The sequence below is a fragment of the Balaenoptera borealis genome, assembly GCF_965194805.1.
Source record: "Balaenoptera borealis genome assembly, chromosome: 16".
In the NCBI taxonomy this organism is placed as follows: domain Eukaryota; kingdom Metazoa; phylum Chordata; class Mammalia; order Artiodactyla; family Balaenopteridae; genus Balaenoptera; species Balaenoptera borealis.
Window position 1 is genome coordinate 58,686,830 of NC_138872.1, and position 16,810 is coordinate 58,703,639.

A 16,810-nucleotide genomic window follows, 5' to 3' on the forward strand; every position below is an offset into this window, starting at 1 on the left:
AATTTTAACACGAAGTGAACAATATGTGTTCATTTGCTAGCTCTACTTTTGTCACTGTTGGGGAAATATACTTAAGAACAAAATCTTCTCCCAACCCAGAAATCCTCTCCACAAATATAATAGAGAAAGAAAACAGTTTTATTATCGGATAAGGATTAAACCAGAATGTGATGCTCGTCACAGGGAAGCCACCAAGAGACTGGAAAGCCAGGAAGAAACCTCAGCCTTTCTTCAGGGCATCCTTCCTCATGCCAAGCAGATACAACCTATTACCCATGTTCTCAAGATAAGTGATCACTAGTGTGCAAGTGCAAGGACTTGACAGCACCATTCATCACACATCATCCATCTTAAGTTCACCTGGTAATTGAGGTAGATATCAGTGTTTGCTAATTGGCTTTATCCAAAGGAAAAATAAACTTATTTTGAGTATTCATGATGAAAGGTAGCTTTGCAACTTAGTAGGATCACACTGAACCTAGGCTCCTACTCCCTCACAGAAGCTGGGGGACAGGGGTTATATTCCTTGATAATTATACTTCAAAGAGATGGCTCCCATACCCTTGAAAAAGATATTCCTGGATTTATACACAGTACAGCTAAAGTTAAATGAAATGCACATAATATACCAGGCAATGTGTAATATGAAATCTTCCAGTACATGCCAGCAAAACACCTTTTGTAATTTTTTCCTCCCATCTCCTTCAACCCAATGAATGAGTACAAAAAGTATACTGTAGAGATGATTAACAATTCCATTTGCAAAGATGGTATTTCCCATAAATTTCTAAAAACCGTTTATATGGTAAAATATACATGTCATAAAATTTACCACTTAACCACTTTTAAGTCTACAGTTCAGTGGCATTAATTACATTCACATTCTTGTGCAACCATCACCACCATCCATCTCCAGAACTTTTTATCATCCCAAAGTGAAACTCTGTACCCATTAAACATTAACTCCACGTTAGAACACTCCCCCAAGCCCCTGATAACCAGTATTCTACCTTCTGTCTCTAAGAATTTGACTATTCTAAGTACCTCATATAAGTGGAGTCATACAATATTCCCATCAATTTTTAAAAGCTCTTTACAAAATGTCATTCTATCTCTAATTTTAGATATACCAAGCACTTCTAAACATCCTGAAAGATTAGAAATTTCAAATAAGAACTTAATTGTCTACTATATATACAATACTATTAAATAAAACTGCACACACACACACACATAGCACTGGTTATAATTGAGGTATCTTCTAAATATGACCATTTTGGCCTTGAACCATTCCCTCCTTACTTCCTTCTCTCTACCACAATACAGTGGGCAAGTATGGGCACATATAATGCTTAGAGGTGGTTGAACAAATTAATATTCAAAAGTCCCATATAGAAGGCAAGCTTTCCTATGAATTTCAACACGAACTGTGTAAAATATGATAATTTTTACTAACTCTATTTGTCATACATTGGCAACCTCTTAACCATCTAGAGACTTGATGTTATCAAATTAGGATTCATTTATCTATTATATACACTATATACACAGCAAAACAAAATGCATAAAGCTCACCAAAAGTGGTTTTGTCTGGAATTATGCAAATATGAACATATTACCATATTACCTTTTGCATTTCCTTCCCTCCCAGCTCCTCCAAACCATTGAACGATATAGACAGTAGTATACTTCTGACAAAGGAAAAATCAAAATGGAGTTGGTATTGCTAAGAGACCTCTCTAAAATGGAGCTGGGAGGCCATTGAAGAAGTGTGACTTACGTACATCCAGCCTGATGGAATCTGACCTTTGAACCACTTATTGTCTTAACGAAGGCTTCCAGAACATCTGCCCAATGTTCCAGAAACTCAAGATACTTATCAGACCCTCACCCAAAATAACTCATGATAGCCTATCTTTTAAGGACAATTATTTCCTTTCTTGTGTCAGAGTACAGCCTTTTGCCTTTATAAGCCCCTGATCCTTTCTCTTCCCTGGAACACTCTTTCAGTTTTACCCAAATCTGTGTCTTCCAAATTGCAAATTTTAAGACTCCAAATAAACTCTTTTCTTACATGCAGACTTCTGTGTTTTTTGGTTGACACTGCTCACAGAGGTGGTTTAGCAATTCCGTTTCCAAAAGACAGTACTTTCTATGAACTTTAGCACAAAGATATTTACAAAGTGATATTTCACTCCCTCTACTTTAAACATATGTCGGGCACTTCAAAACATCTAGATAGACTAGATGTTTCAAATAAGGACTTTGCCCACTATATACACAGTAGTCCTGAATAAACTGCACACATATGACAACAGTTATGATCTAAAAGTATCTTCTAAATATGAACATTCTGGCCTAGAAGCCTTCTTTCTTCTCTCTGTCCTCCACTGACCCAGTGAACTATAACACTCAAATTTTCAGGAGACAATCTTTCCTAGGAATTTTAACACAAAGCATACAAAATGTATTAATTTAACATCTATGTTTTTGTCATAAATTTGAGACAGGCTGGAACCTGGGACCTGGGACCCTTTGCTGCAGTGCTTGCACCTGGACAAACGTCTCCTTGACAACAAAATGCAAAGAAACTATAAGGGATTAAAAATAACTGCGTCACAATGGAATATTACTCAGAAATAAAAAGAAACGAAATCGAGTTATTTGTAGTGAGGTGGATGGACCTAGAGTCTGTCATACAGGGCTTCCCTGGTGGCGCAGTGGTTGAGAATCTGCCTGCCAGTGCAGGGGACACGGGTTCGGGCCCTGCTCTGGGAGGATCCCACATGCCGCGGAGCGTCTGGGCCCGTGAGCCACAACTACTGAGCCTGCGCGTCTGGAGCCTGTGCTCCGCAATAGGAGAGGCCGCGACAGTGGGAGGCCCACGCACCGTGATGAGGAGCGGCCCCCGCTTGGCACAACTGGAGAGAGCCCACGCGCAGAAACGAAGGCCCAATACAGCCAAAAATAAATAAATAAATAAATAAAGTGCAAAATTAAAAAAAAAGAAAGAAAGAAGAGTCTGTCATACAGAGTGAAGTAAGTCAGAAAGAGAAAAACAAATATGCATATACATGGAATCTAACACATATATATGGAATCTAAAAAAAAAAAATGGTACTGATGAACCTAGTTACAGGGCAGGAATAAAGACGTAGACATAGAGAATGGACTTGAGGACACGGGGTAGGAGGGGAAAGCTGTGGCGAAGTGAGAGTAGCATCGACATATATACACTATACACAAAATAGTTGGCTAGTGGGAAGCAGCAGCATAGCACAGGGAGATGGGCTCGGTGCTTTGCGATGACCTAGAGGGGTGGGATAGGGAGGAGGCGAGGGAGGCTCAAGAGGGAGGGGATATGGGGACATGTGTATGCATATGGCTGATTCACTTTGGTGTACAACAGAAGCTAACACAGTACTGTGAAGCAATTATACTCCAATAAAGATCTATTAAAAAAATAAATAAATAATAAGCCTGACCCTGGACCAACCCCCACCCTCACCCCATATAAAGAACCAGTTCGCTCCCCCTCAGGGAGCAAGCAGAGGAAACTATTATTTGTTTTTGCTCCCCTCTGCTGCAGCAGGAGCCCCAGTAAAGCCTTGCCTGAATTTCTTGTCTGGCCTCTTATCAACTTCTATTGACTAAGGAGGCCAAGAACCCTGGTCGGTAACAGACTGGCAACCTCTTTAACATCTAGAAAGACTAGATGCTGTAAACCAGGAATCATTTGTTCATTACATGCACTATTACATACACAGCAACGTAAAACTAAATATATGACCCTAGAGGACAATGGTTAATCTTGCCCAAGAATAAACACACTTGCTTAGACCCCTTTGCATTTGCATCTCCTCTCTCCTCCCCCAAACCAATGCACAAACACACACAATGTGTGCTCAAAGAAGTGGTTTGGCCATGCCAAACAAACAAGCAATATTTCTTGTTGATTTGAACAGAAAGATATTTATGAAATGTGTTATTTCACTACCTCTACTTTTAATATATATCAGGCACTTCAGAACATCTAGAAAGACTATATATTTCAAAAAAGCACTTAGCATTGTCAACTATATATAGTGAGGAATAAAATGCACACATGGAACAGTGGTTTTACTATGAAAATATCTTCTCAACGTGGCCGGTCTGGCATAGAAGCTTCTTCTCTTCCTCCTCATACCTTCTGCTCTATGTCCTCCAAACTACAGAACAAACATGGATGTGTGTGGCGCATGGTGTGGCTTCCAGAGGTCATCTAACAATTCCATTGCAACAGGTCATTCCGGAAGACATTCTAATGATTGTTTTAAACAAATGGTTCTGTACAAGTCATGTGATTTCGGGCAACTGCTTTACAGTCAGAAGGCCTAGATGTAGCAGAAGGTTTCCTTTGAAAGGTTGGGAGGGAAGTGAAGAGCAGCTTTTCCGTGATCTATGTACAAGCCTTCCATAAATGGCCAGCAAATCTTCCTCAAGCACGGTGGGCACTTCCTCTTGGCCCAATGTAGTACGTTATTCTACCATTTCTGGCTTCCAGTGTCAAGTCCTGAGGGCCACCGCCCCAACCTTAGTTGTCATGCGCTCCGTTCACTTCCCGGCCCTGACAGCATTCATCCACGTTGTTTGGGACCAATCGGTCGCGCCAGGTGCTGGATCTATGCGACAACTTGGCCTGACGCTGAGGTGGCCAAGCTCAGGCCAGCCTACACCAGCCTTCTCTGCCCTGCTTACCCTTTCATTGGTCACCGTTGCCCTTGCCCCACCATGCAAGCCACCCCAAGGCCACGCGTCCTCTGCAGCCTGGTGGGGGTTCACTGCGGCCCAACCCAGACAGGGCAGCCTGTATGGCTGGGGCCGGGCTCAGACAGGCCTACGGTCATCAGGTCATGGGGGTGGAGGGAGGAGGGATCACGGGGGTGGGGGGGTAGGGTAGGGGGAGAGTGGGGGGGTGGGAGGAGCTGTGGCTCTAGTTGTTGCCAGGCTTCTTACCTGTGGTCTGCCAGAAATTGGGGCAACAGTTTTCCTCCTTTTAAACCACAACAGAGCTAACACAATCAGCTGAGGTTGTTAGCACTAAATAACCTTGTGTTTCCACCTCAAAATTTCAGGTTACTCTGAATCCACAGGATCTTAGTCACGGCACTGGGGAGGTGAAAGGAAACACTATTTTGCAACTACTACGTTTTCCTAAATGTTTGGGCTACTTTGGGTTTTCTGTTATTTGCAAAATATCCGAACGGATAAAAGTCTCTCCTTTCTTCCTGGAACAACTTCCCTTCTAGACCAACTTCCCTGTGAAGCCACCATTTGGCAATTCGTATCAAAATCTGATATATAGATACCATTTAACAAAGTACTTTTTTCACTTCTGGTTCCTTAGTTTATAGAACTAGGGAACAAGACAGAAAGATATTCACTGCACAATGTTTATAAAAGAAAATAGGAAGGAACATCATGCTATGTCTTCCAGTTGGGAATTGGTTAAATAAGTTACTGTACATCTACACAACAGAACGTGGTGCAGTTTTTAAGAAGAATGAGCTGGGTCTATGCTCACATGGAAAGAGCTTCAAGATATTATGTCTTGATTGATAAAGAGAATGGTAGGATGGGCCCATTTGTGTAATAATAAAAACTCTAAAATTATACATGCATATGTATAGATGTGTGTGTATGTGTAAGTATATAGGAAAACGGCTGTAGAGTCATGGTAGGAAGGTTAGAGTGGGAGTATGGTTAAGTTTAGTTGTGAAGAGGGGATTTCAATTTTTACTGAGAAGAATATGCTTATATATGGTTTGTGTTTCATAAGGATGCATACAGATAATCATTGGGTACATTTAAAAAAATCAAAATCATTTAATGGATTGGTGGTGGTGGTTTTAAAATCAGTCCATAAATTCTAGAATATTCCTCCATTTAAGAGGTAAAATTTACGGACTTCCCAGGCTGTCCAGTGGTTAAGACTTCACCTTCCAATGCAGGGGGTGAGGGTTCGATCCCTGGTCAGGGAGCTAAGATCCCACATGCCTCCCAGCCAAAAAAACAAAATGTAAAACAGAAGCAATATTGCAACAGATTCAATAAAGACTTTAAAAATGGTCCACATCCAAAAAAAAAAAAAAAATCTTAAAAAAAAAAAGGTAAAATTTAATTCTCCCCCTCTTGAATGTGGGATGCTGCAGGTTAAGTTGTACTTTCCTGCTCAGAACTGGAATCAATTATTTTTCTAAGAAGCTCTAGTTTCTTGGAGTGGGAAATAACACGTAGACTGAACCCTGGGGGGGGTCCATTACCATTAGATTGGTTATTATTTCTTGGCTTTTTCAGTGGGTAAAGTTAGAAATACATATTTCTTTTGTTTTCAAAAGAGAAAATAGACTATGAATTCACAGTGTACGAAAAAAGAGTTATTTGGATTGCCTTTTTTAAATTTAGTTGCTAAGGACACACCATCAGATAATTTTTTCTTTTGGTAATGAATCTTCTATTTTAGTTAGAAAGACAGAAACAATTATCTTCTCTTTTTCTAATATAGTTACTTGTCTCTGAATCATTCAAATTAAATTGAGCTGTTGCATAACCAAAATTAGTATCTTTTTTGGTCTAGCTAAATATTTTTAAAATAATATTTTTGAGACAGAAAAGTAAAAAGAACAAAAATATTTTATAATCTCAGCCTTCAGAGGATTACTATTAATGTTTTTAATAAAAATTATACATATACATGTCAGAGTGTTACCTGCTCATGGATTGGAAGACTCAATATTGTCATGGTGCCAATTGTCTAGGTATGCAATACAGTCAAAATCAACATCACTGCAGTTTTTTTACGTAAAGTGACAAGTGGATTCTATAATTTATATGGAAACGAGAAGGACTAGAATAGGCAAAACAATTAGAAAAAGAAGAACAAAGTTGGAGGATTTATACCCTCTGAATTAGAGGCCTACTATAAAGCCACAGTAATCAAAGCCATGGAATATTGGCATGAGGATAAATATATAAATCAATAGAAACAAATAGTGAGTCCAGAAATAGATATGCATATGGTTAAATTGCTTTTTGATAAATATGCCAAGTAATTCAAAGAGGGAAAGAACTGTCTTTTCAACAAATGTTACTGAAACAAGAAAAACAGTATGAACAAAAAAATGAACCTTGATCCTAACTTCACACCACCTACCAAAATTAACTCAACATTGATCTAGACCTAAATATAAAAGCTATAGCTATAAAATGCCTAAAAGAAAACATGGGTGTGAATCATTGCAAAGTTGGTTGCCAGGGTTCAGCAAACAATGGGCTGCTGACCAAATCTGAGCCACTACCTGTTTTTGTGAATAAAGTTTATACAGACATGCTCGTTCAATTATGTATCACCTATGGTTGCTTTCATACTACAGTAGCTGACCTGAGTAACTGTAACAGAGACCCTATGGCCCACAAAGCCTAAATTATTTACTTTCTGGCGAGAGAAAACATATGCCAAGCCTTGAAGTTAAGCATATGCTTATTACGTGCCTTCCCAGGTGGAAGAGAAACATACGATCTCTGAAAGACTTCCGCACAAATGTTCAGAGCAACTTTATAGACATAATAGACAAAACTGGAAATAACCAAAATGCCCATCAGCAGGTGAATGGATAAACAAAGTGTGGTCCATCTATACAATAAAACTCTACTCCCCATTCAAAAGGAAAAAACTACTGAACACAAAGCAACATGAATGGATCTCAAAAACGCTGTGCTGAATGAAAGATATAAAAGAGCATATGCTGTATAATTCCATTTATATGAAATTCTAGAATAGGCACAACTAATATATCTTGATTAAAATCAGATCAGGAGTTTCTTGGGGCTGAGAACCAGAGGTTGGGGGTGATTACAAAGGGAACAGGGAATTTTGGGGGGGTGATCTTGACCATGGTGGTAGTTACATTACGCAGAACTCATTGTTTGCTTAAAACGTGTGCATTTTATTTTAGGCAATTTTTATACCCATGAAGTCGATTTCAAAGTAAAAAAGAAAATTATTTTTTTAGATGTTTATTTATTTATTTTATTATTTATTTGGCCGCACCAGGTCTTAGGTGTGGCACGCTGGATCTTCGTTGCCACGTGCTGGATCTTCATGGTGGCATACAGGATCTTGTTTCTTTTTTTTTTAGTTGTTACATGCAAACTCTTAGTTGCAGCATGAGGGATCTAGTTCCCTGGCTAGGGATCAAAACCGGGCCCCCTGTATTGGGAGCGTGGAGTCTTAGCCACTGGACCACAAGGGAAGTCCTGAAAAAGATTTTTAATGAATCAAACTTGAACTCATAAAATAGAAACAAATAGTAAAGCAAAGTCTCACTTTAGGACAATGTTGAAATAATCTCTGCAGAAATGGACCACAGGTTTGAAGCCTACTATTGACATAAGCACCTTGGAGACTAACCCTTGATCCCATTAAGTAAATGGTCAGGAATGTGCTGAGTTGGTTTGTGCTTGTTACCAACTGACAAGCATAAAATAATGTAAATGTGTTGCATTGCGCTGTATAGATTTCCCATCAACACGCTGGAGACCAGAGACTTGTGATAAGCATATGGTAAACGAGCAGATATATAATGTAAGTCTTCCCTCTACGGAGGGACCATAAATGTATACAGACCCTCAAATCAGGAGGGGGAAAAGCATCTGTAGCCTGCAGAGCCCTCACTCTAGTTGGGCCTTATCACCCACAGCCATACAACCACTGGGGACGTCCAGGGAACCAGATCCTAGTACCTTTACCTGTTTACATATTACCACCCTGTGGATGTTTCCATAAACTTTGTTACCAGAGTGTAGGTTCTTGTTTCATTACAGAAGGTATTCAGAGATAAGACATGGAGACCAAGTAGGCAAAGCAAGCATTTATTAACAGACGGAATGCTCTCAGGAGGGAGAGTGGGCAGGCTGAGTTCCTTCTGGCAAGCTGGTTATATGGGGTGTGAAAATGACTGGGCAGAATATTCACTGAGGAGGGTTTGGGGGGTAATTTCCTGGGTTTTGTCCCAGCTTCACCTTCCCGAGGGGAGGAGGAGTTTTTGTCCTTAGTCGGTCTTGCTCGGATCTGTCATGGTGTCAGTGCATGACGGGTACTGCTCTGGTTGCAATGTGAATTCTATTGAAATAAGGGCATAAAGAGCAAAAGGTTACTTTCCGATGCTAGAGATTCCCGCTGTTCTTTGTTTGCCTCTAGGACCCCTGTCATCACAAGATGTATGGTTTCCTGTCACATGACTCGTGCCTCCCTTCTCTGCGCATATCTGGCTAACTGCCTGCTCTACAATTTTGCCATCAATGACACCTTATATCCTGTAACACTATCTGTGGGCATCTTTTAACCACATCACAGTCCCCAAATCTGATACCCATGTGGTGTGAATCCCCCAAAACTAAGCCTTTGACAAAAGTGGAATAATTTCAGAGTTGGCGGACTGAGTGCATTCTAATGTATATTAGCTCTTAATATTTCAATTGTTAAACAGACACATCATCCTTTATCAAGATTAGACTTGAAACATGTATGCTTCCTTGTCTGCAAATTCGTCGGGAGAGCCTAAAGTAGGGCAATGTCATGGTCGTAATAGCCCTCACCAGCCTCTGTTTTCTCACAGTTCTGCAGGCTGGGAAGTCCAAGATCAAAGCACCAGAAGATTTGGTGTCTGGCAAAGTCCTGTTTCCTGGTTCATAGTTGGCTATCTTCTCACTGTATCCTTACAAAGCAGAAAGAGTGAGAGAGAGCCCTCTGGGGATTGTTATATAAATGCTCTTTATCATGTTGAGGATGTACTCTACTATTCCTAGTTTGTAAGAGTTTTTATGATGAGAGGGTGATGGATTTTTTTTCAAATGGCTTTTCTGCATCAATTAAGTGATCAAGTGGTTGTTTGTTTTTTCTTCATTCTGTAAATGTGATGCTTTACATTCACTGATTTTCTTATGCTGAACCATCTTTGCATTCCTGGGATAAATGCCAATTGGTTATGGTGTCTCATCCTTTCAATATGCTGCTAGATTTGGTTTGCTTCTATTTTGTTGAGGATTTTGCATTTACATTAATAAGGTATATCGGCCTGTAGTTTTATTTTCCTGTGCTGTCTTTATCTGGCTTTGGTATCACAGTAATTCTAGCTTAACATGAGTTAGAACATGTTCCACATCTATTTGGGGGGAAGGGTTTAAGAAAGATTGGTGTTAATTCTTCTTTAAATAACCAGTAGAATTCATCGCTGAATCTATCTAGTCCTGGTCTTTTCTCTTTTGGGAGGTTTTTGATTATCGATTCAATTTATTTACTTCTTATAGGCCTGTTCAGATTTTCTATTTCTTCTTGAGTCAGTTTTGGTAGTTTGTGGATTTCTATGAAGTTTTCCATTTCATCTAGGTTATCTAATTTGTTGGCATACAGTTTTTCATAGTGTTCTCTTATAATCCTTTTTATCTCTATGTGGACAAAGAATGTTGCCAGTCTTATCAGTAAACAAAGGATGTTGTGACCATCAAGCCATCAGCCACTACAGGCACCCCAGAAGGTGTACCCTGAGGGGGTTTAGGATGGAGAAAAATAGGATACTGGCCCTAGATAGTTAAGGTGGATATCAAAGGAATAATTTCATTAAGCCCAGACTCTTGCATCTTCCCATACTTGGAAAGTGCTAAATTCATTAACTTGAGCTGTCTGTTTTTTCCTTAATTAACAGTAATCTTTTGATGTTTGACTATTTGGTTTTTTGTAAAAACTCCTATGTATCCTGGCTCTTCCCTTACCTCTTTGGAAAAGTCCCCCAGAGCTACCTGAGAGGCTGTATCCAGGCTTAAGTCCTCAGTAAAGCTCCAAATAAAACATACTTCTCAACTTTCAGGTTGTACATTTTTTTCAGTTGACATCTGTAAGGGTAGTAGTAATGTTCCCACAATCATCCCTGACTTTAGTAATGTGAGTGTTCTCTATTTTTTCCTTGGTCAGTTTAGCTAAAGATTTGTCAATGTTGTTGATCTTTTCAAGTAACCAATTTTTTTTTACTCTGTTGATTTTCTCTATTTTCTGTTGGTTTTCTATTTTCTATTTCCTCTATCTCTGCTCCAATTTTTATTATTCCCTCCCTTCTGCTTGCTTTTGATTAGTTTTAGGAACTTTCTCTAGTTCCTTAAGGTATAAAGTTTGGTTATTTATTCAAAACATTTTATCTCTTTTAATATAGACATTTACAGCTATAGATATCTCTTGCAGCATTGTTTTTGCTGCCTCCCATAAGTTTTGGTATATAGTGTTTTCATTTTCATTTGTCTCAAAGTATTTTCTGATTTCCCTTGTGATTTCTTCTTTGGCCCACTGGTTGTTTAAGAACATGTTGTTTAAATTCAACATACTTCTGAATTTTCCAGTTTTCCTTCTGTTACTGATTTCTAATTTTATTCCATGTGTCCAGAGCATATACTTTCTGTGATTTCAATCTTTTTAAATGTTTTGAGACTTGTATTGTGGCCTAACATATGGTCTACTCTGGAGAATTGTTCCAGATGCACTTGAGAAAAACGTCTAGTCTGCTGTTTTGGTGGGAAATGTCCTGTATGTGTCTGTTAGATCTGGTTGGTTTATACTATGGTTCAAGTCCTCTATTTCCTCATTGCTTTTCAGATTAGTTGTTCTATCCATGTTGAAAGTGGGGTAGCAAAGCCTTCGACAATTATTGTAGAATTATCTGTTTCTTCCTTCAATACTGTCAATTTCTGCTTCATATATTTTTAGCTCTGTTGTTAGGTGTGAATATGTTTATAAATGTTATATATTCTTTAAGGATTGACCCTTCTGTCAATATACAATGGCCTTCTTTTTCTCTTGCAACAGTTTTTGACTTAAAAACTATTTGTCTGACATTAGTATAGCCACCCCAACTCTCTTTTGGTTACTATTGGCATGAAATATTTATTTTTATCTTTTTCATTTTCAACTTACTTGAGTCCTTGGATCTAAAGTGAGTCTCTTTTATTATTTTTTAAATTAATTAATTAATTTATTTTTGGCTGTGGTGGGTCTTTGTTGCGGTGTGCGGGCTTCTCTTGTTGCGGAGCACGGGCTCTAGGCATGCGGGCTTCAGTAGCTGTGGCATGCAGGCTCAGTAGTTGTGGTGCACAGGTTTAGTTGCTCCACAGCACGTGGGATCTTCCTGGACCAGGGCTCGAACCCATGTCTCCTGCATTGGCAGGCGGATTCTTAACCACTGCACCACCAGGGAAGTCCTAAAGTGAGTCTCTTATAGAGAGGATATAGTGAGATCATGGTTGTTGTTGTTATTTTTAATCTATTTTGTCACTCTCTGTTTTTAATTGAGAGTTTAATCCATTTACACTGAAAGTAGTTATTGATAAGGAACTCCTTACTCTATTATTTTGATATTTGTCTTCACTGTCTTTTTTTTTTCTGGTTGTGCCTCAATTTTTCCATTACTCCTTTCTTCTGTCTTTACTTTTTTTTTTTTTAATGGTGTACCATTTTTATTCCCTTCGCATTTCCTTTTCTGTGAAAATTTTAAAAGTTATTTTCTTAGTGGTTACCTTGAGGGATTACAATTAGACTCTTACCCTTATAACAATCTATTTTGTATTAATACCACTTTAACTTCAATGGTATACAGACACCCTGCTCTTTTACAGCTCTTTCCCTCCCCCTGTCTGTTGTTGTTATCACAAATTTCATCTTTACACACTGACTTCACTTAAAGTCAATTTATTTGTAGCTGTTAATCATATCTACAAAATACCTTCACAGGAACATCTTTTATAGTGTTTGACCAAACAACTGGGTACCATAGCCTTGCCAAGTTGACACATAAAATTTAAGCATCACAACAATCACACCAACAAAAAATTATTCAAGATAATAATAGTTGTATCATATAACTTAATGTTGTATTCATAATCAGCAATAATGTTTTAATCTGCCATTTTCCCTTAAATAAAATTTAGTTGTTCTGTTTTGATTTATGCTAACAGAAATGATACTATAAATGATATGCTGAAAAATTCCTTCTGAATGAATTCATTCATTTGCTTTCATTTTATGGACTTTAAATGAGCACTTATTATGTACCAGATAATGGAAATAGGAATATATAATGATAATGAGAGGGTGGCAATGATGATTTTATTAGTAATAGTAGTTTTAAACTTTTATTAAGTACATACTATGGGTCAGGCACATCTTATTTAATATAATACATAAAAGATCGGTCACTGATCTCAAGGTGCTCATAAGCAGTGGGAAAAGACAAATGAAAAAAGAGACAACACAGTATAATAAGCGTTATGCTGTAGATAAAGATGGAACCACCTGACAACATGTGAATAGACATTAGCCAGGTGAAGAAGAGGAAAAAGACTTTTCCAAATAGTTGGAGCAACTATGCAACAAATGCAAATTCCCAAGTCTTGATTTAATATGGTATTATTATCTCAATAATAATATAGCCTCTGGAAAGGCTGGAGATCAAGGGGATAGAAATAAGAATGGTTAGCTAGGCAGGGGTTACTTCCCTGGAAAGTTACCACAAAAGTCTTTTTTCTCTCTGCCATTGCAGGCTTCCAGACTTCTCCTATGGCTTTTGAAAAAGATCCAGTAAAGACTGGTATAAAATGAACTGTCGGGCTTTCCTGGTGGCGCAGTGGTTGAGAATCTGCTTGCCGATGCAGGGGACACGGGTTCGGGCCCTGGTCTGGGAGGATCCCACATGCCGCGGAGCAGCTGGGCCCGTGAGCCACAACTGCTGAGCCTGCGCGTCTGGAGCCTGTGCTCCGCAACGAGAGAGGCCGTGATGCTGGGAGGCCCGCGCATCGCGATGAAGAGTGGCCCCCGCTTGCCGCAACTAGAGAAAGCCCTCGCACAGAACGAAGACCCAACACAGCCATAAATAAATAAATAAATTAAAAAAAAAATTATTTGGAAAAAAAAAAAAACTGTCTAACCCCAGAGTTGTTTTTCACAGTTGGCAGTGCTGAGAACTATATATAATCCTGAGTTCTTATGTTATAAGGTACTTTGTGGCTGCTAAAACCCCTCAATAGGTAAAGTAGTGACAATGTGTATGTGTTTTCAAGATAGGAATGTTGATGATAGGTTTGGAAAAAGGTACAATAAATTGGCATTTGGTAGTGTCAATTTTGTTAATCATATGAATAACCCTTTAGATAAAATAGTAAAAAACATTTATTGAGCACATACTGTGTGTTCAATATTCAGCACTTAAAATGGATTTATCAATGTAATTTAATCCACACAGCAATTCTAAGAGGCTACTTTTTACTCTGTCATGCATTATTGGTAATTTCACTTTATAGATGAGGGAACTGAGGCATGGAGAAGTCTGTACGTGGGTTCAATCATGAAAATAGAAACTGCTCCAGGTATTTCAAGCATAATGGTATTTAGGACAGAGAATTAGGTGCTTAAAAGCCTTTGGAAGGGCTGAAGGAGCTAATGTCACATTAATTTTCATCTGTGCCACTGCTTCTATGGTTGGCCCAGAGAATAGAGAAGTTGCTGCTGCTGCCACCCAAAAGCCAGAAAAGTTCAGAAAAGCACTGTTGACTGTCTACTGAGGCAGAAACTGGCAGGCAAGCAAGCCAAAGCCCAAGCAAAAAACACCAAGCAATAATTTATGTCTTTCTGCCACTTTCCAGATCTCAGGAAATACATCCCACTTCACAAAATGTAAATGAATCCAGAACACTGGTGGTAAGGGCATCTGGGAAATGTAGTTCCCAGGATTCCAGTATGCCTTGGGGAGAGCTGAGAAGGATATGAGAATGAATGCTATTATTAGTTTTCTATTGTTGCCATAAAGTTACCACAAACTTAGTGGCTTAAAACAATACCCACGGGGCTTCCCTGGTGGCGCAGTGGTTGAGAATCTGCCTGCCAATGCAGGGGACACGGGTTCGAGCCCTGGTTTGGGAAGATCCCACATGCCGCGGAGCAACTGGGCCCGTGAGCTACAACTACTGAGCCTGAGCGTCTGGAGCCTTTGCCCCGCAACAAGAGAGGCCGCGATAGTGAGAGGCCCGCGCACCGCGACGAAGAGTGGCCCCCACTCGCCGCAACTGGAGAAAGCCCTCACACAGAAACGAAGACCCAACACAGCCAAAAATAAAAATAATAAATAAATAATAAATTAAAAATTAAAAAAAAAATACCCACTTATTATCTCACAGCTCTTTAAGTCAGAAGCCTAGTGGACTCAGCTGGGAGCACTGTTTAGGGTCTCATAAGACTGGAATCAAGGTGTCAGCCAGCCAACACTCTGGGGAAGAATCTGCTTCCAGGCTTGTTCCAGGTTGTGGGCGAATTCATTTCTTTAGTGTGGTTTTCATGTGGTTCCTTCCGTCTTCAATCCAGCACCCGTGGTTTGGGTCCTTCTTATGTATGAAATCTTTATGAATTTCCTTTCTGCTGCATCTCTCTGACCTGCTGTTTTGCCTTTAGGGGTTCATGTGATTATATTGGGTTCACCTGAAAAACCCAGGCTAATCCCTCCATCTTAAGGTGAGTTGATTAGTAAGCTTAATTATATTTGCAAAATCCCTTTTGCCAAAGATGTAACATAACCATGAGAGGAATACCAGGGGACAAAGATCATGGGAGTCAAAATTCTGCCTACCACAATTCTCACTGGAAGAAACTATCAACCAAAAAAAGTCCAACACAAAAGGCTAAGAGATTTGCTCAAGATCATCCATGTTATTCAGCTTTATCAATTTTAATAATAATACCTACAATGTACCAAGTGTCTACTATAAGTCTGGAAATATGCAAGGAGGTGTCTCCCTACTATCCCATGTATTTTTTTAAATCAAATATAGACAATATTTTATAAGAACTGTAAATGGAGTATAACCTTTAAAGATTGTGAATCACTATGTTGTACACCTGTAACATTTAATACTGTAAATCAACTATACGTCAATAATAATAAATAATATAAAAATCAAATAGCAAATTGAGAGACTTCATAGTACTTCATATATTGAGTTATGATAATTAATTTAAATAACATGGATAAGTGCTTTGTGCAGTGTCCGGGACAATTAAGAACTCAATAAATCCTTTGTTGTTATTATTCCCATTTTAGAGACAAGATCATTGTGGCTCTGAGAGGTGACCTAACTTGTCCAAGACTACATGGCTAATAAGTGACCCAGCACAATTTTGAATACAGATTGTCCAATTTCAAATGTGGAAATAAATGGGAAAAAATGCATGTAATGAACTTAATTGACATAATGCCCGGTAAATATCGATTGTTATTAAAATGGCACACTAGATACCCAATCACCCTAAATAGACATGATATTTCTAAAGGCTACTTACTCACTATTGACTGAATTAAGTCTAAATTCCTTATCTGGCTCCAATTTACTTGCCTCACACTCCCTCCCATACCATCCTTCTCTCTCAGCAACCCTATACATACCCTTCAATTATATTCAAAATTGTTATTTTCTCAAGAGATCAGATTTGTGGTTACGAGAGGTGTGGGGGGGGGGGCGCTGAGCACGGAGGGAAGCAGTGGAAATCAGATGAAGCCGGTCAAAAGGTGCAAACTTCCAGTTATAAGATTAATAAGTACTAGGAATGTAACATAACAACACGTTAAACACAGTTAACACTGCTGTACGTTATATGTGAACGTTAAGAGTGTAAATCCTAAGATTTCTCATTACACACAAAATTTTTTTTCTGCTTCTTTAACTTCGTATTTATATATGATGAATG